The following is a 20698-nucleotide window of genomic DNA, read 5'->3' on the forward strand; positions in this document are numbered from 1 at the left end:
ATCCCCTCTTTGGCTTTCACAGCAGAATATGTAACTTTTTCCCAGAATATTACAGAATTTCATTTTTGCTGTAGATAGGTTTATGTGTGTTCATTCTTTTTTGTTGACTAGCTGCCTCTTGCTTTCTTTGTTCCCTCTAGCAGAACACTGTATTCCCAATAGCGTGTACTTCAGTACGTTACTTCAAGGTGTAACTACGCTGCAGCTTGTCTCAGTGGAGGTTTTGACAAGCTACTGATTGACTTGACACTCTCTCAATCCTTGTTTAAGGAGGGTTAGTTTGAAATGCAGTGCATATTTTCTGTATTTCATGAGAATTGGACACTGATCCTTTCTATCTGTAAACTTTAGATATAATGGGCAATCTTGAATTGTTGGAGCCAAGGACTGTAGAGATGGGTGCTTGGGTCTGGGCAGGTTATGGTGTGTGTGGGCTGGGCTGTTTTGCTGAGACCCCCCGTGTGCTTGGGAAGCTGAGCTGCCTGCGCGGGGGGAGACGGTGCACTCACATACTCGTATGACTGGTGAGGAACTACTGAGTGCAAGCCCTGTTTATTTGAAGAGATACTAGTGTAGGCTTGATGGCATCAAGCTTTGTACAGCTCTGACCCCAGGACTTTCTTTGCAGACCAAAGATGCCGGCTTGTGTTGTGCATGTTTCATTTTCAGTTATTCTTTCAACTAAATTGCATATATGTAACACTTGACAAGCTTAAAAAATACGAAAAACATCTGAGGCTTGTAGAAGACTTACAACCTTCATCCTATCAATATGTGCCATTATCTCTTAGTGGGTATCTTACTCTGATGTGTCTTTTTACCACACACGAAACTCTTCAGCTAGCTTCAGAAGAGTTCTAGAGCTTGCACTCCGGTTCCAAAGTTGGCTTTAGTGAGCCTGCAAAAGAATATCCTGGTGCTCTGCCAGGTGCTAGAGGTGGCCAGTGGTCACATTCCCTATCAGAAATGTGGCCCCACTCATGTGGTGCTCATGTGAAGGCTTCTCTTGGAAGTCAGAGATGAGAATTGTTCTGTAACCCCTCTGTCTTCCCCCATATAACACTGACGACTTTCCTTGAGCTGTTTTCCAGAACTCTGGTTTTTCAGTATATCTTGCTATTCACAATTTACTTTTCTCATTGTCGTCCTATTCAAAGTGAGTCTAAACAAGTCCCAGTTGTTTCAAAAAAATCTTTCTTCTATAGGATTTGTGAGATTTCTGATGATAAACAGTGGATTATTGATCCCACTAGTTAAACTGTATATCTACTGAAGAGGTAAGCAAGAAAGCTGGATGGTCTCCCAAGACTTCCTGCTGGAAGCACAGCATGTGATATGGTAACTGTGGATTTCTGGGAAGGCAATATGAAAACAGACCTAAGAACAGAAAGGAACAATGCATTTGGCTAAGATGTGGCAGGAAACTCTGTTCCAGAGGGTTTCTTGGCTGCTGTTGGGAACTTCTGCCCAAAGTCCAACAGTTCCTGGTTCAAACTTTTCTCTTTGACTCTAAATCTTTAAATACCTCGTGAATACTGAAAGCTTCCTGCTACTTCCCTAAAATTGCCTCTCATCTTCCTCTTAACACGCACAAAGCCAATTTTCCTTAAGTTCCTTCCCTTTCCATCTAATTAATTAGCGTGGCAGAGAACTGTGTGATCCTTCTAGCTTTTCATCTTACTTGGTACGGAGGTAGCTTATATTTGTACGTGAAGGCTGAAAAAAAGGAACCCAAAACTATTCTGTTTGTGGTTTCCCAGAAAAGAGCAAGAAATGCCTTGACAGTACGTTGGGTTTGCAGCATTTTCTCATCTAAAAATACAGAGTTAAAAAATACTTTATCTTGTGAGTCTTTCCATGAGTTTGTGCGACAATCAGCTGTATTGGCTGTCAACTGAAATCCTACTTCTCCATCGTACTTCTCCTACTTCTTCATTGCTGCTTGGACTGGGCTGACCTTTGATCTTGCTGAGTAGTAACTCTGTCTTCCAGTGACGCTTCTCTTCCTCAGGGTTTTGCACTTTCCATGTTGGTATTTTTCTCCAAAATCCTTTGCTATGACTGACTCGATGACTTCACTTCTTTGGTCTGTTCTTTATCTTGCATGGCTGTAGATTACCTACAGTCTCACAGCTTGTTTGCTTTGTTTTTTTAATTTTTTTCCTTCTGTAAAGCTAAGCCAAGGACACAGCTGTGCTTCACAGAGCTGGGCCCTGGTTACAGGTAGCTGCTGGTTACAGCCACTGGCTTTGGGCAGCGCAGAGCAGCTCCTCTCCTGCAGTCGTGCAGTGCTCATGATGGCACCAACCAAGGCGTCACGCAGTATAGCGATCTGTTCGTTCCACCTTGCAATTTAATGCTGACCTTGAATACACAACCCAGAAATAACACAAAAGTTTAGTCTCTCTAGCCATGATGCATGCTTCAACTATTTCAAAATTCAGGCTTTTCTAGCAAAAAAACAGTAAACCCCAAAGCTGTAAGGGAATGCCATAGAATTTTTTAAAATTTGCTATTACTCAAAGACTTGAGATGCACTTATTAGAGGGTTTTTTGTTGTTAGATCCAAGACTAAATGGCTTGTTCTGAAGATGTTTTTCTGCCTTAAAACTGCAAATGCAAAAATGCTGAATATTCAGAATTTAGGCTTGAGGCTCACTGATCATATCACAAGTGAGCTGAACAATTCAGGGGAAGGTTTTTTAGTCAAGCCTTTCTCCTAGTTCACCTTTGATTTCAATAGCTAGTACTTAAGAGGAAATTTTGACTAAAAAAACTTTCTATATTCCTGGAAGTGTTAAAACTTGCAAATATTCTAACTTGTAATTGAGACATAATAGACTGAAGAGTTCAAACTTTAGACTTTTTAATGCATTTTGTGTTTTTTAAAAAGCTTTTTGTTAGTTTTTGTACATGTATATACTTCTGCAGGCTTTTTGAATAGGTATGCCACAGATGTGGAGGGAACACAAACTTTTGCAGGCCAGCTTACACACTCAAAAATACTTAAATGAATATTGTTCATGTCACTATAGCTATGTGGTTTAATTCTGTGTTTGCTCTCACCTGCAGCAAAAGTGCAGCTCTCCAGACAAAAGTGTGGGGATTAAGGAGAAAAAAAAAAACCCAAAACGAAACTGTGGTCATTTCTTAAGCATTCTTTTGTAGCTAAACTTAATTTATAAACTTGTTTTTGAGGGTATGTTTGGTATTTTGGGAGAACTGTATTAAGCTGTTTTTACAGCTGACTTGGTGACATTTCTCTGAATATAATACACTGTTGTTCCAGCATGGCAAAGGTCTGCATAATTCATGTGTGCTCAACTTAATCACTGGTTTTCTTCTTGTGACAATAAATGGCATTGTACCAAAAGCAATATATCCTGTATGTAGTTAGTAGTGGAAATAATTAGTACTGTGCAGCTTTTATTTTCATTGTCTTTCCAGGGCTTGCAGCTAGCATGGATCGTGTGCACTGACAGTTGCTCCAGGCTATTAAAGATGTCTGAGGGGGAAAAAAGGGTCCTGAATAATACTTGTGTGCTTTCTGGAAGCTGATGCTGTACTTTGAAGCAGAAAAGGGTTGCATCTGATGCTGCATTAAACTTATTTTCTTCTGAGTCTTATCATCAGAATACATCTAGATCTAGAGTGTTTCTCCAGAATTGTTCCTCCACAATTTTCCTCTTGAGAAAGGCCCAGGCTCAGCACCAGCATCGTTAGAGCCAAGGATTATAAGAGAGCGGAAGGGCTTTTTTGCTCTGCTTGGTTTTGGGATTCTGCTAAGCTATGCTCAGCCTTATTAGATCACGGCACTGAAAAAGACTTGTGGAATGCTGCAACTGGTTTTGCTCACCAACTACTTAACTCGAGACCTGATAAGACCACGCAGGCAATATGCAATGCATGGGAACTCTCTAGTCTTAAGTTCTGTCCCTCCTGCCCCCCCCCCCCGGCCCCCCAGTAGCAATTCTGTGCTACTGGCTCTGCAAGTAAACCAGCCCTGGATAACTTTCCCTTAAAAGAGGGGAGCTTTCTTTTTCCTTTCTGGGTGCTCACAAGGGCAAGCTATTAAGAGAGTTACCTCCCCTCCACTTGCATTTGACTGCTAGTGCGTCGTATTCGTCATACTAAAGTGTCACTGTACAAAAATTTTAATGCTGTAGAAATAACAGGGCTGAAGAACTTGCTCTTCTCACCGTGTATATTCCTCCTTGCTTTCAAGGTCTGTAGAAAAATATCTACTTTTGGTTATAACTGAATAGCTTTTCTGCGTTTTCTGTGCACATTTTTCTCTGCTGCCTCCTACTCTTCTTAGATGTGACTTATTTTACTGCTAATGGTGTTACAAAAACTGTAGTACTACAGGTGTCATGTGGTAACTTGTAAATAAAATAACTGAAGCACATGGTCAAGTTATTTGTGGTGCTGCTCTGTAAATGTGTGACATTACCTTGGCTGTAAATCTTAACTGCTTTCCTGAAGGACCTATACTTTGCACTTAGTGATTATAAAGCCAGTGTCTCTGTCTTTTACAAGAAACCTTTTGGTAACTAGCCTCCACAGCAATCTGGTCCTAGTGACAAGTTCCAGGCAACTACACCATTGACAGCAATTATTTCTAGGCAGTAACTTTGCAACATAATTTGCTAGATGACAGCAAATCAACACTTATGTCAAACTGATTGTCAGTAGAGCAATAATACATTTTTATGTAAATATCTCTCAGGATTTGTATAGCAAGTAAAGAATGTGAGATTATTTACAGTTGGAAGCTGATTAGGAAACTGTTGCTGTGGTAGCATTTTGTCCTTGGAGCCTATCAGCTCCAGCAAAGGACTGTCTGTTTCCTATCCAATTGAGAGGGTGGCAGAAAAAAAGTGGAAGAGGTCTGACCTGTGAAGAGAACACAAAGTGCTATGTTTTAGTTAAAAAACCAGATACACTGCTTGCAGCGTTCCCTTCGTGGTTGGCATGCTGTCAGAAATGCAGCAACAAACTGTGTGGCTGGCTCCAGGGGTGTGCAGGCAGGAGAAAAGGTATGGTAGGCACTGCCAGGAGCTGGCGGGGACGTGTTTATGAACAACACTCCCTTTCTCTTCTAGAAAGCAGTCCTGAGATCTAATTAGCAGCCAGATATTAAGCTCTTCAGAACAATTTGCCTTCATGTATGCAATTGTGGAGGGCCTGTCATTGGTTGGTGTAGATAAAATTTAATGTTTAAGGGTTTTCATGGCTTTTCTTTGGGGAATGAATGTTTTAGTCCTATCAAATACTTTAAGAAAATACTCAAATGGCTGAATTTTCTGCAGTGCTGGAGAGATAAGCAACTTGTCATTCCCAACTACCTGAGGCTCCCGTCAGCTGTCTTTTGTGTGTGCAGGTAAAAGCCACCTTCTACTCCATACTATGGCAACAGGCTCTTTTTGAAAAGCATGCCTGCACAGGGGTGGGGAGGCAGAGGGATAGGCTGTTCGAGATACGTGGTCCTTAACACTGTTCCTCCTATGGGTACCTCTATGGGGGTGTGCACTTCTCTTCCCTGTCCCTCTGGCTTCATCCCGTGGGTTTTCCTGTCTGTGCAGACGAAATGATGTTGCTTGTTGATACCTTGTCTGTGACTGATTAGAATTTCCTCCCTCTTCCACTCTTCAAGTTCATCTGGAAGGAGAGCTCACTCCAACTTTAATTGTGAAATCAGTTATTTTCCTTTTTTTTTTTTTGTTGTGAGAACTGTTGGTAGTTATTAGAGTTGAGTTTTTTGCTAGGCAAATGACATTTCCTTGTGAGACAGTAATAAAAACCTTGGCAAGCACCTTTGCCTGTGCTTACTTTGTTTTGTACAATGGAGTTGACAGAGGATAAATCAGAACAGATGTTTTGCTTTCCTTGTGTATTGTGGTGACAGTCATCAAGAGCGTGTTAATTTAGAAGAAACTGTTTTTAGAAATCTGCTCAGGTTTAGCAAACATTTTGTGCATTCATTTTTTAAAAATAACTGTCCTAATAATCTGCAGTACAGTTATTTGAAGGGACGGGTGACAGAGCTACAGTGGCAGGCATGCAGCACTTGCACATCTAGTTTGGAGTTCTTCTGAAACTGCCCAGGAAGGGAAAAGCAATTAAGAAAAGTTGCAGCTCTTTTAAAAGCAACTGGTGAGCCAAAAACTGTTATGTGGTGCTGTCCCATAATGTTAGCTGTGTTCAGAGTTTAAATAGTGCCAAACAAATGAGCAAAGAACAAATCATTTGCCCTCTGCTTTCAAGATGCGGGCAACCAACAGTTGGGCCAGACTCCTTCGTCACTCTATTTCAGATACTGCCAATCATAGTTAGCCTGTTGAAAGCAGCTGTATTAACACATACATGTATTTTTGACTACACCTTCCCTTCATACCTTTATTAAGTAATTAAGAAAATTGCTTTCCATTCAAATCAGTCCTTTCAAGTTGGGGGAGAAAGAAATGACCTTTCAGTGTTGCTCCTGGTTTTCAATGACTGGATATGATAATATTTCTGCTTCTCAGCTTTCAATTGCTTCTGTAATTCTTCACCTTATTCTTCCTTTTAAGTCTCCTTCCCTGCAACTGTTACATACAGTCTTTGGGAGCCTGATTCTTTTCAAGTTATTTAAGTGAATTGAGGCAAATACCACATGGAAACATTTACCTGGAAACGGTTCCACTTAACGCAGATCAAACTGTTTCTCAACGCAGGAGCTGTGACAAAGTAGCTTGTGGCCTTTTACCATAGGGGTAATTGAGTTTATTTACATCAAGCGTGTTAAACTAAACAGTTCAAAGAATAAACATACTCAAAACAAATACAACTCTTTTCAGAATAAAATGTAATGTCCATGATAGCTACTGAAGGGAATCTCTGACAAAAAACCCAAACAAACAGGTTCTAGAAAACAAAAATGTCTCAAAAACAATGCTCTTGAATGAAATTTGTGTGTGCAACAGAGATTGTCTGAAGGTGGTGATTATAACCCAGGCATGTTTTGTGGGTAGGGAGGTGGGCAGCAACAATGAAGCCTGTGGCATTTCTTTCATAAACATTTCTATCTGCAAATTGCCACACACCTCCTCAAAAAAGATAGCAATTAATTAACCAGGAGAGTCCATTTCAGCTCTTAAGGTGCTTATTCAGGATATTCAGGTATTGCCTTGGCATTCACTTGCACTGAGAGTGGATTCATGATTACATTTTTCTGTTAAATTATTGAAATTTGGCATGTGTATATTTTGGGTTTACTTGAATGTATGAATCATTGAACACCTAGTAATTTTCACTGTGAAAAGAAGTGTGACTGCATTTCAGTGATCCTGCCTTGCTATTGCCTGCTAACTCTACTTGAATTTGGAGGAGGGGAAACATTATTGCCTTTTTTTTTGGAGTGCACCCTTCCACACCCTGAAATGTCTTTAGAATAAAATAATCTTTGGGTAAACTAGTAAAAATTACAAACTCTCTGTGTGGCCTGTTCAGGAATAATAATAACATCTGTATACCCTTTGTACCTACTTAGGCGGTGAAGAGCTAGCTAACATCTAAAAAGCTTGAGGAAAATAGATAATGTAAACCTAGCTCGTGCTCTTCTAAAAACACAATTCCTGTATCCTGCTGGCAACTAAATCATGGGCTGTCAGCTTCCAGGGCTTGGTAGTCAGCAGAAGTTACAATGCTATTGGGTGTTTTTTTCCAATGCCATGTTGGTTTTATTACACCAGCCCAAAAGCTGGATTAACTCAGTGCCCTGCCTCCTTCAGGAAGTAATGGGCACAGTCAGAGGTGCTCCACCTGGTACCCTCTTGCAATGATTTTCCCTTTTACCATTTGTTGTCTCCTGTAATCAGTTATTTTCTTGCTTTAATTTTTCCTTTAGTCCTTTCAGACTTAAAGGTTGTCCTAGGGTCAGATTAATGCCCAGCCTTAGCTGGAGAACAGGCAGTCCATCATGAGAACTTCCTGCAATTCTTTGCAACTACATGCTAGCTTTTGTCAAATGTATGCCAAGTTAATGAAGGTAACCACAGAAAAACTGAGGTTGGAAGGAACCTCTGAAGGTCACCTGGTCCAACCCCTGCTGACAGCAATGAAGATGTGGTGACCTGGACTGCACGGGGCTGAAGACGACCTACTCAGGGAAGAGTAGGAAATTGTAGATCTTTAGTTTTCACTTCCTTATGCCTTACACTGCTAATTTTTGCAGTCACTGATAAAGTCAGAGATTTAGTCGTGCAATTCACCCTTTCACTTTTGTTTTCACCCATACTTCAGTCACGTTGCCTGTGTACTAATAATACAGGGCGCTATCCCTCACAACATTCTTTTTTCTGTTTTGACTGGAAGATATTGGGGGCAAGGAATGCAATTCACATTTGTACAGAGCCTTTAGCTACTGCAGAGATGCAAACAATGAACCCTCCCTGCTGTTCTGGCTGCCCTTCCTGGCACCACCATGGTTTGTGCTGTTCCTGCTCTGGGTCCAAGCTTTCATTCTCCTTGTGCTACTTGTTTGCATGTTTCAAGCACTGGATTTTACACATAAAGACAATTTATGTTCTAGAAATCAAAAGCCATTTTGTGTAACATTCACTAATAATTTTGTCTGCAGGTCAAATTTTCAGCAACAGGGCTATAGAGTCTCCAGAGAGGAAAAAGAACAGAGATAAAATTGGCCCTAGAAAGGATGTAATAATACTTTTTATTCAGCCTTCCACTGGTAACCTTGCCTCTGTGAAAATCCAAATAAAAGCTGTGAAAGGAAAAGCATAACTGCAGTTTAGACCTACGTGCTTCAAAGCTCTCCTGCCTATTCCAGCAGTTGTACAACTGTTGGAATGATTGTGGTCTCTGGTCGTGCCATCTGCTGGTGGAAAGTTGCTGTGCATATCATTTATATAAATAAAAACCTCACTGAACGACAGTTAAAGATGATCATTAAAGAGCAAAATTTATAATAATAGTACCCAGAGTGTTCTGAAAAATATCGTATAAATCCTCTAGAATTATAGCTCCAATGTTTATCAAAGGCTAACCTAGTAACAGTTTAGAGCAGGAACATCTGTCTGAAAACTGTTAGGGAATGATTTATGGGTTTATGTAGTAGGGTTTAGGGTTTGGGTTTTTTTTCTTTGGGCTTTGAGGTGGGTTTTTTCTTTTGTTTTTTTGTGTGTTGGGTTTTGGGGGTTTTTTTGTTAAAGCATGCTGAGCCTCACAGTGGGTGTGTAGTATGACTGGTCAAGGCAGTAGAAATGAGGATTAAAAGAAAAATTTGTTGCATGGGGACTGATTTGATCATTCTTCCTTTATTTTCCCAGTTTCTGGTGTGGATCCAAGCAATTCCAACCACCTACGAATAAAGCACACCACTATGTTAGGGAATGAAGCACAGAAGCAAGGTGAAGCATTGGGTACTTTCTTAATATAAATATTAATGATGATTATTATACTAGTTATGATTGTCAAACTTTGTACAATCTGTTCTTCACGTCTCCGTACCCATCCACCCCTCTTCATACATACTGACATAAGTATCAAAAGAGCAATTCAAGATAAAGGACTGAGAGAAAACAGTATTGTAGCTTGATAACATGAAAAATTAACTTTACTAAGCCGTTGCTATGTTTTGAACCCCCTGCTTATATGTGACTTGATTTCTCTCTTGTAGAAATATCCAAGGGATTGCAAAATCTTGTTTGCAGCAAGAGCAAAGCATCTTGCAGGAAGTTTCTGGATACTAACGGTCAGGGCATCTTGCTGGTTCCGATAGTTATTCTGAAGGCTTTGCAATGGTTTCCATGCACTGCTTTGCACCCTGCTCAGATAGGTACTCCAGCTGCTCTATAATTCTTTGAGCTGATAAAAGAGCAGATATCACTTTTCTGATTAAATCTGAATTACATTGACTTGTACTTGTTTGCTCTGGCCAGAGCAGCTGGTTTGGTCCTGTCCTGTGCCTCACTGAGCCATGCAGAGGTCTTGGGTGACTTTTTTCCAGAGCCTAAAGGTTTGAGATACCCCAGAAATAAGGCACTGGAACATGGATATTTTTGAAGCTCTTGCAAAAACAGGATGGCTGAATAGGCTCTTGACAAGGATACCAGGGAGTACAATAGCAAAACCAAGGATGCAAAATGGGTTTCAAAAAAGCAAAGGGTAAGCACACCTTTGACAGTTATTTTGCACAGTATGCCAGCATTGAGACAACTTTTTTTGAATAAACTGATGCAGAAAAAAGATGCTGAAGACTGTGACCCAGAGGCAGTGTGGGTAAGATACACTCGAGTGCCACCCTGTCCAAAACTTAGATACTGATGGAGATGGCATTGCAATATTTGCATTTCATCCCTGTATTACCAGTCAACCTTCTATTCTGGCACACTGCAGAATGTGAAGCAGCAGCATTCTCTCTGTCTTTAAGTAATTGTTATTGCATACTATGATATATGCCTGGTAACTTTTATGCATAGTGCAGGGTGCTGCTGTCTCGAGCAGATGTAAGATAAGTCCTTTATAGCTTCCTCCCACCCTTGTTCCAGTCACTTAAAATGCTAACCATGCTGTGGTTGAAAAGAAGGTCCGAGCCCATTTTGCAACAGCCTGGTCACCCCATTCCTCTCCTGTCCTTTTCCCTGTGCTGCCTCACTGAGCTACAAGCTACAGCAGTGACTGTGCTAGAGTCAGAAAACATTTTTAACAAACATGTAAGTACCAGAGCAGAACAGATTAAGTATTGAGTAGCTGTACAGCACAGTGTGTATGTACTGTGTGCATAGTGCCTTCTGACCAAGCAACACACTTATTTAATGGAAATATTTTTTCTTGGTACAAAATCTAGCAGGGAATTATTCATATAAAACTGTAGTGCAGCTATGAGCAAGATGTACAGCAGAAAGAATGAGACTTTAATACTATTAACTCACTGTGTGTCAGGCTTGCAAACCTGCACTTATTTTCAGATTTCTGAGCATTTATGTAGGGGATATAAAATGGAGTTCTAGATATGGAATGTGCTCCAGCTTGGCACTTACATTATGAGGTAAGGCTGCTTTGTCACTCACCTTTGGATATCACGGGTGCTCTATATGACATAGCAAGAGAAACTGTTCTTGCCAGGCATATTTTGCTGGGGCCTGCGACTCCTTGGAAACAGGCGCTTTCTTTGTTTCCACGTCATATGGATCAGGGGATGTGTCTTTCATATTAAGATTGCCAAAATATGTGTGCAACTAGCCTCATCCTGTCATGTACCCAGAACCAACTCTGTACCCATTTCTGGAAACATAATTTGTATTCTCTTGATCTCTGCAATCTTGCATCTCTGACAATATTTTTAGAGAGATGAATGCAATTTCTAATGTGACTGTTGGAAGCTCTATTCAGTAATATACCAGCTGATATACAACAGAACAGAAAATCCAGCGTACTCTGTCAGCTCGCTGCCTTCCTGCTGCCAACACTGAAGGTGCTAGAAGTGAACTACTTACTTTTTTTTGCCATCTGAAGAAATTATACAGTGGTGCTATACACCAAAATATGAACTTACATAACTGGGATATGAACAAGGGACTTACTGAGCTATGTGGTCAGTAAGTCCAGGTGCTGGCAGCCTTCTGTAATTTCTGCTGTGTGTTTTGTCCTTTCCCATGCTGAGTTCATGGTTTGGGTGGCCAAGCAGTCAAATTGGGGCAGTTACTGAACACACTTCTAGTTCAGGGATGGCAGGAAGAAGTTAATTGAAAGGTATGTGGTTTTTTTCTTCCCTTCAAATACTAGCATTTTATTTAATGACAACCACTTGAAAAATATTTGGTTTAGAGAAAAAAAATGCTGCCAAAATAAACAACACTCCATCTGTGCTTATGTTTTGGTAGAAATTCTAGGCAATTCTTGAAGGTAAGTGGCAAGCTACTTCACTGGCCATACCAAGTGAATACTGAACAGCAACATTCCTGCAGGTTGGAGTTAAAAAGTGCTGATAGATGCTTGTTGTCACTAAGCCTGGCTGAGGCTTCTCTAACAGTAATGAGGAGGATGTAATCGAATACTATGATTTTTTTATAGTTACACAGAGAAACAGGCAATGCTTGCTTGAGCTAATCTTGTCTTTAACCAGTCTCTATTACCAGAAACATTTGACCCATTTGTTCTAAAAGTTATAAAGGAAGTTCACACATTTATTTATCAATATTTATATAAGGATGATGGTAAGAAGATTCAATCTGTTATAAAAAAATCAGTACAGGTTTAGCCACAAGATGGAGCCAGTACAGTACCAAGCACATCTTCCCACTTGAAGAAAATGTTACATGCTATTTTGTCTCTACATCCTTCAGCAGCTTTAAGAGTATTGTTTGCTTCTCAGTTACTGAGATAGCATTGGAGAAAACAAAACCCAGAAATATCTAGTAGTTATGGTATAGAATTCATATATAAATCATTCCAACCCACAAATGAAACTCGTACAGCTAATCTGATCAAGAAAAATAAAAATCAGTGACGGTTCTTTCTTGACTCTAAATAAAACTGGTCTTTAGTCTCAGTTGCATTGTCTGGGGGTTTATGGAATTAAGTGACTTGAGGAAAAGAAAGAAGGAAAGATTGAGAGGAGGGAAAAATTAAAGGGTGGCAAATAAGGCCCTTTGGTTAGTCTTGCAGAATCAGGTGTATCATTATAAGTAATAAAGCAGCGGAGGCAGCTCTAGCAGCTACCACAGTGACGTTAATGCAGCAAAAATCCCAGTGAGCAGGACAAGAAGATGGGGTTGCTCTGTACGTTCTCCTTCCAGCAATCTTTTTAGACACTTTTTAGATAAGTTATTAAAAAGAAATCCCTCAGGCCTGCCTGCAGTGTCAAGTTATAGTGCACAATCCTCTGTTCTGACAGTTACAGAGCACCTAAGTTTTCCTCTTGTTATTACTGTTCTCCTCTTCAGTCTCCTCCTCAGTTTCAAAGTTACACTAGACTCACACTAATTACAATATAAGCTTTTATTTTTGTCCTTCTCTGATAGAAAATTTCCATGTCCAACATTACTTTTTACTTTGTATAGTTATCTTGACATTGCAAAAAAGAACAAGCTCTTTAATAACATCTGTCTTCGTATAATTCTAGAGAATAGTGTGATGCCTTGAAATTTTACCCTGCCCTGTTGCATTTTTCCCTCTAAACAATGGGCTGGCTACCACAGGAAGTCAATCCTCCTAATCAAAAAATAGGCTTGTGGGGCTTTGTTGCTGTCGTTGTTGTTGGTTGATTGGTTTTTTGTTGTCTGGTGGGGTTTTTTTTTTCCCTAGAGTATAGCTGTACTAAGAAAACCTATGTTCTGATTCACGTCTGAAAAATTCCAGGTGACCTGCTGGTCATTCTCAACAAGAGATGCTTCCTGAATGTAGCCAAGCTTTAACTTGTACAGTATGTCTGGACCAATTCAGGGGAAAACACTATTAAGCTGAAAATGTTTTTACAATCAATTAGCTAACTTTTTTTTTTTTGCTTTCCCCTTATAATAAGATTCTCAGTAGCAGAAGTCTTCATTAAAGTGTCAGTGCATTTATGAACAGGCCAGCCACATTCCTACTTCTTTCAACTTAAGAGCAGACATGTTTGTATAACATATGATCTGCACAATGGTACTGCTTGCAGAAATGACAGACGTTAACCATCTGTAGTGCTCATTTTATCTTCCATCTATTGTTCATTCATATATATATATACATTAAAAGAGTTGCTGTGAGGTTGACGGATTAATAACACATTAATGGCAACAGCTTATTCAATGCTAAGGAAGTATATTTGTATCATTGTCTAAAAACATCTGTAAGATGGGGTCTGTGAGGTGGTCTAACATTATTATTAGACCAAGTACCATGTTATCTCTTCCCAGAAGCCCATTTTGCTTATATTGTCTTAAACATCAGTGATTTTCAAATCGAATTTGCATTTAAGCTGTTAGAAAAACTTTACTATATGTTCCTGCTAAGTTATTGAAAGTCGTGTTACAACTGAAAAGCAAAAAAAAATCAACTCAGTGTCTCTGATGTAGCTGAAATGCTATTTGTAATTCAGGGCAGGTAATAGACTCATCAATATTTTGTTTCCCTCTCAATAAGGCTTCTCTGGGCTTTAAACTTTGCAAATCTCCTTGTTTAGAAAGAAAGGTGGGGATAGGCAGGCATTCACGTTCTTGAAGTGGGAACAGCAATTCTGAAATGCCTTCAGGGATCCTAATGAAGAATCAGTTGAATGCCTGGCAATTAACCAGATAGATACGATCATCAGACTGACTAAATAGGAAAAGAACAGTCCTGTGCTTGACAGGGACGATCGCTGCTGGAATACACAGTTCAAGAAATCATTTGATAACTTGGAGAGAGATCTGAGAAGAGATACAGAAACAACTTAGAAATTGAAAAATTTGCTTGATAAAATGCTATTACTCAAAAGGATGACTTGCTTTTATATCTACGGTGAGTCCTGTTGTCTCCTCAGATGAAGGAAAAAACAGCTGAAAGATAAAATTAAATACATTCAAGGCAGAAATAAGATGTATATATTTGTAGTGAGAGTACTTAATGACTGGGACAAGGAATAAACAATTTGTAGAGACAGGAGATGTTCTAGGATGTTTTCCTAAGGGATGTTCTGGTTTAAATGACAAGTAATATCACCTATCTTACAGCCAGTTGTACCACATGATTACAGTAATCCCCTTGGCCCTATTTATCTGTGAAATGATAGAATATGTTTGTGCTGGATGTCCTAATCTGGACAGGATATAAAATGAGGATGGAAGTAGAAGTCTAGGTTTTAAGATGAGAAACACACCTATTGGAGGAAGGAAAAAAAAAAAGAAGAAAGAAAAAAAGAAACCAAACAAACCTAAACCAGAAAATGCTTGAATCCCTGCCTTTAGCCAACTTTTCTGCATATATGGACAAGCATATGCAGAACGTATTTTTACAAAACATGTATCAACAGAAAATTAATCTCTGCTTTTCTACGGCTCACAACACACAGGTTTAGCTTCTCAGATAAGTAGCTGGCCAACAATTATCTAAGGAGTCTATAGCTGCATGAAACAGATGGCAATCCTATAAAATGGTGGATTTTATAATATGTATGTGTACATTGAAAAACTTACATAGTTCTTTTTATTCTGCTACTTTTATCTTTCGCCACAGAGAAATGTGTCTTGTGCTTTCTTGACTGCTAAATACAGACAATACATGCTAGCATCTGCTTTTGTGCTTTAAAATGTTATGATCATCATAAAATGCAATTAGTTTGTATGTGGTGTTGTGCTGGTTTATTGTGTTGCCACTCCTGTTTGCATGCTAAATTGAGATTCCAATGTTCCACTGTACTGTGTAATTTACTTACCAGGAGTCAATGGCTGGAAAACTGATGATGCCATTTCCAGTCTCATGGTAAAATGCAGCCCAATTCTTGTTTACAGTCTCAACGTATCTTGCTGGAGGCACAATCTAGCCCTCTCTGCACTCAGAATTACCCAGTCACTATCAGGAGTTCAGAGTAGTTCTGTCTTTTCAGTCTTTGGATATGATCTAGACATCCCACCCCACTAAAGGAGCTTGGGCTAGTTTAACTACTACTTTTTCAGAGATGAGGGAGAAGTTAAAGAACTACTGGGTTAGGCTTTAGTTCACTGACAGATTTTGTCCAGTCCAGTCATGTATATCAATGCACTTTCATAATCAGAAATTAAATCCAAATACTGAATTCTGAAACAGGTCACAAACAAATGTTAAGGCTGCCTACCATTTTTATCCTGTTTTCCATCTCTAGTGTGCTTTCACAGTATTAACTATAAAAATGAGTCTGCATTTGATAGGTAAAATGCTTATGCTTATTTCCCATAAAGACAAACCTGAGGTAGATTGCCAACAGACAGTAACACTGGGAATTTGAGAGTTAGGACTGAGAGATATAATGTACAGCTCACGCCACTGGCTAAATCTACAGTTTTAATTAAAAGAGAAAGACCTTCTAATGTATACTTTTGGTACTGCTTTTCAGTCCTGAATCTTCCTTTGTAGCAGCATAAAGCATATTAGAATGAGTCAAAACACTTGTGTTCCCAGTCTTAGGACTTCTTTTCTACTGTATCTCACCTTTGGGTCCTGATCTGCGAATCCTACAGTTCCAGAGGTTGTAACTGATTGACTGTGCCACAATACACAAATGAAACAGTTATAAATTCTCCCATTAGAAAAACACAGTTGTTACTTTTTATATAGAGAGATATACACATATATTCACACACTACCATTGTCTGTTCTGCACTTGGGTCTCTTGAAGGACTTTCTGCAAATCCAACAACGGCTAGCAGGAAAAGCAGAAACAATCAGTGGCAGGGCTTCCCCACTTACCGAACTAGGCAAGTAGCTGCTTGCAGTCCCTGCAGCTTCCTCTGTTTTTGAGGACAGTCAGGATTTCATGGATCCAGTGTCTTTATCTCTCCACAGCTTGGCTAGTACAAGACACAATTTTCAGGAATAAATCTGGCTGTCCATTGTTCTTATGATCACCATTTTCATTACTGTGCTCATATCAAGATGATTCTTTTTGTTGACCTTATATTTTTATTTAATCTGAACTCTTCTAATCTCCTACTACTGTTATCCTGCAGTAAAAGATCTAGATTTTCTAGTGAAAGTAGATATTTAAGATTATAAAACCAAATTCTGAGGGGGAAAAAAAAATTAACCTAGTGACTTTCCCTGGTGAACTTCTCTGCTTTAGGTAGGACATTTGTATATCTGTCAGTCTGAATATTAGAAAAGTTAACATCTGATTTTGCTATTTCAAAAGTTACACAAGTGATAAAAGTAGCACTTCCACAGTGATGGTGGGGATAAAAAGAGCAACTCAGATTTTGCAGATGACAAATCATGCTCTAGTGGTGTATATTTCTAGACAGAATTATATATACTGAATTAGGTATCTAGAGTTGGGTGATACAGACCTTTTTTTGACCTCACATCCATTTATAGGTATATGAGCAGATGTCTACATCATATAAAAAATCATGATATAAATTTGTTTGATTCATAGCCCCCAAACAAATTCCTCTGCCTATTCTCCCCTTGAGGATAGCTTGAGATGTCAAAGTATTTCAGGACAGCTGATCATTATCACTTAATATTCCCTGATCCACTGAAGCAATAGTTTCATTGCATCTTTTCTGGGTTTGCAGGTCTTACGTTGGCATATGTAGTACAATTTAATACTTACTCCTACTGTTTTCAAAAATCATCTCAAATGAAAAGATACTGATTTATCTGTTCACCTGAAATACCTCTCTACACATGCAGTTCCAGACAAGTAACTAAAATATGCTGTGACAAATACCAGTATAATTTATGACCTAGCAACAAGTTGTTTTGCAATTAATGCATAATGTTATATTTTCATATTATATAATCAGAAGTTTGATATTAATTTTGTCAGTTATTTCTATATTATACTCTTTAGGCTGGCTGCTGCCATGTCCCAAGAAATAGACGTATTTCTGTTCCTTGGAGAACTTCAGAGAACACAATGTTATAAACCTGAGTAACTGGGAAGAGAAGAGCAAACTTTTCCCCCCCCCCCCATTACTAAACTCACATTTATGGCAAACATATAGGAAAGAAGTTATTTTTGTAATGATTTTTCCTTCTTTCAGTAGTCTTCTTTCAGCTAAAACAGAGAACACGGAGCTTGACAATTCTATTTATCTTTTTTTTTAAATTTGGTTAAAGTCTCCAAACTTTTGAGACTTAACATATCCTGAAGAAGCAAAGGAAGGAATGATCCTGACATTGTTTCTCAATTTAGATGCCTTTAATGGTCTTTCCTGCCTCTACCTGTCATGTTTTAAGTTTGTCCTGTTTTCAGAATGGCTTTTAATGTTTTTGGGTACGATTCACCTACCAGTTCTATTTCTAATGTGCTAAACCACACAGACAATGACTGCATACCATCTCTCCAATTCCCATAACCCAGTGAATTCCAGAACTACAGACCATAACCTTGATTAGAATCCTAACAAGAAACAGCAACACCTGCCCCTTCTATTACAGAATTATATTTAAAAAGAACTTTCATGATGCAGAGCTCACAACAAAAACATAGGCAAGAGTTGTCAGTGTCAAAATCAGTCCCGTTAAAATGGTGCACATTGTATTATTGATGATAATGTGGTTGTGATATAATTAGGACACTACACAGGATTTAATAGTAGTAGTAGCATGACATCTGCTTTGCTAATCAAGATCAGAGCCCTACTGTGAAAGACAGACTTTGCCCTAAGAGTTTACCATCTAATAAGTACAGAAATGGAGATGCAAGCATTTAATTTCTTCCATGCTTTTTGTTTTAAGTTATTTCACTGTGTCAGTGGACTACAGGCAGTACTTTCAAGTACATCATGCTGTAACAGAGGTTCATTCATACAAGCAACCTTAACCTGCTACTGAAAGCACTGAATACATCCTTGACATGTCTTTATCTTAAAAAAAAAAAAAAAAGAGAAAAGGATGGTATTCTAACAGTGCAGCTTGTGTATTTGTTACTAAGGAAACAAACAAAAAAGAGAAAGAAACCCTCAGTGTCCTTGTCATTTGGATCTTTCAGTGGAGAAGCAGAGCTTGTGTTAAAACAATGGAAACATTGTTCTGCTTTCGGGATCCTTTGCTGTCCTCACTGAATGACAGACACTTTTTTCTCCCCCTTGTCCATCTTGTCATCTCTGACAAGGGGAGTCACTTCTATATTCAGGATTGGACTGCTGGTATTTTTTTATTCCTCGTGTAGTTTAATTTCTGTTTCTGTGTAACCTGGTCAGTTCCTAACACTTAAGCCAAGATCACAGCATGTCTCTCAAGGTAAACAGAAGAGACAAAGTCAATGTTGCATTCGCATCTGTAGAAAAGCATGTTCAGCAGCACCAGTAATTCCAAGTTTGCACTTCTTTGAGTCAGTCCTGAACCAGAGCATCAGCAAGACTTTACAGAGTGCAAGAGGTACTGCAGCATTTTCCACGTTACAACATCTGGACACCCTGTGCAGCTATGGTCCCTGAAGAGGACTGTGCACTCGCCTTTTGAGGTTCAGGGGTTGTGTGTTGTGATGGGAGCTTTGACACCAGTTTCAGTGAACCAGCAAGGTGTCAGTCATGGCTTACGTGGACTGACGCCTCACTATGTGGGTTGGGAGGACTACCTGCAGAGATCACTGTTTTTATCATGACTTTCTGCTCGTTGCTTAATATTCCTTGTTCCTAATCCCCAAAAAAGAGGCTAAAAATTGGAACTATGATAAACATTCTGGGATATAGTACTTAGAACCTGTAAAATACAATAGAAGTATTAACTGTTATTAAAAGGTCGAAGCAATTACTTCTAAAGCATACATACAGGAGTATGTTTTAGGCAACTGTATGGCAGCTGGCTGCGTGAATAAAGTATAGGATCAGCCATACCAGATGACGACAGCCGTCCATCTTCAACTGAAGAACAACAGACTAAGAAATCTATCTTGTTAAGGGGGAGTAGTAACAGGCCCCTCAAAATGAAGAAAAAGCAGCAGCTTATTAAAAATTTGTAAAAGCCCTTTATAGGTCATTTTTAACAGGCTGAAACTGTTTGTTAAGAAGCATCTGAAGATTTATGTACTCTCTGCACTGTATCAGATTTAATGTAATTTCTCTGCTAAACTATGCTACATCCCTGCCTCTTTCTCTGTTCCAATTATTATCTTGTTGTATGTTTTTATCATACACCTCATCTAACTCATCTGAGGGAACTGGATTAGGAAGCTTGATTCGGTGCACTCTGAAGTGTAGCTAAGTCAGTCAAAAGGATTGTCACCTTTCTCCTTTTTACAAGACGACAGCCACCAGCACTGAAGCTAGAGATATGATGGGAAAATTGCAATAAAAGCCCTACTGGAAATACTCTCACAGATGTTTGTTTCCTGCTGTTTTGCCAAAACATATTTCTTCCTTATTTTGTAGTATTCTTCAAGAATGGCCATTAATTTGCCATTAAGAAGGAAGAAGCATATGACAAAAGTATAAACATGTGAATTCTATTAAAAAATGGATAGGCAAAATAAAATCAACTAGCACATGGCTTACTGATTATAGCCACTAGCTGAATTGTAATGGATTCTATTTCTCTAATATTCTGCAAAGTACCAAGCCCCCTTGGGTAAAAAAACCCCACTTGACAAAGATTAAAAAAAAATAAAAAATGTCAGTACTAACAAGAAAAGGAGGCAAAGAAAATTTTATTGATGCTGCATTTATGTAGCATGACAAAAGAGCCCTGCCTCGGGGTACAAAGTATGAATGACAGCTTCGTCACAGGCTTCGTCAGTTTGTATCTCTATACTCTTTGCTGTGGAAATAGAAGAGTACAGCCAAAATAAACTAGGGGCTGGCTCTTATTTACTTAAGGAAACCATGATCATTGCCAAGAGACCTCAGATGCTTCGGGAACTGCTTGTATGTATTTTGGTTTCCATAATCTTCAAAACTGTTCTTTTATACCTGAAAACCTATTTTTTTTCTTTATAAGCAATGAGCTCTTCCTAAAACTCCCTTTCCAGAAACAAGTGCTCTGACCTATCCTGCTTATCTTCCAATCTCCAACTGGGCTTTTTTTCTTAATGTTTTTTCTA

Source organism: Grus americana, chromosome 16 (genome assembly GCF_028858705.1).
Source record: "Grus americana isolate bGruAme1 chromosome 16, bGruAme1.mat, whole genome shotgun sequence".
Classification (NCBI taxonomy): domain Eukaryota; kingdom Metazoa; phylum Chordata; class Aves; order Gruiformes; family Gruidae; genus Grus; species Grus americana.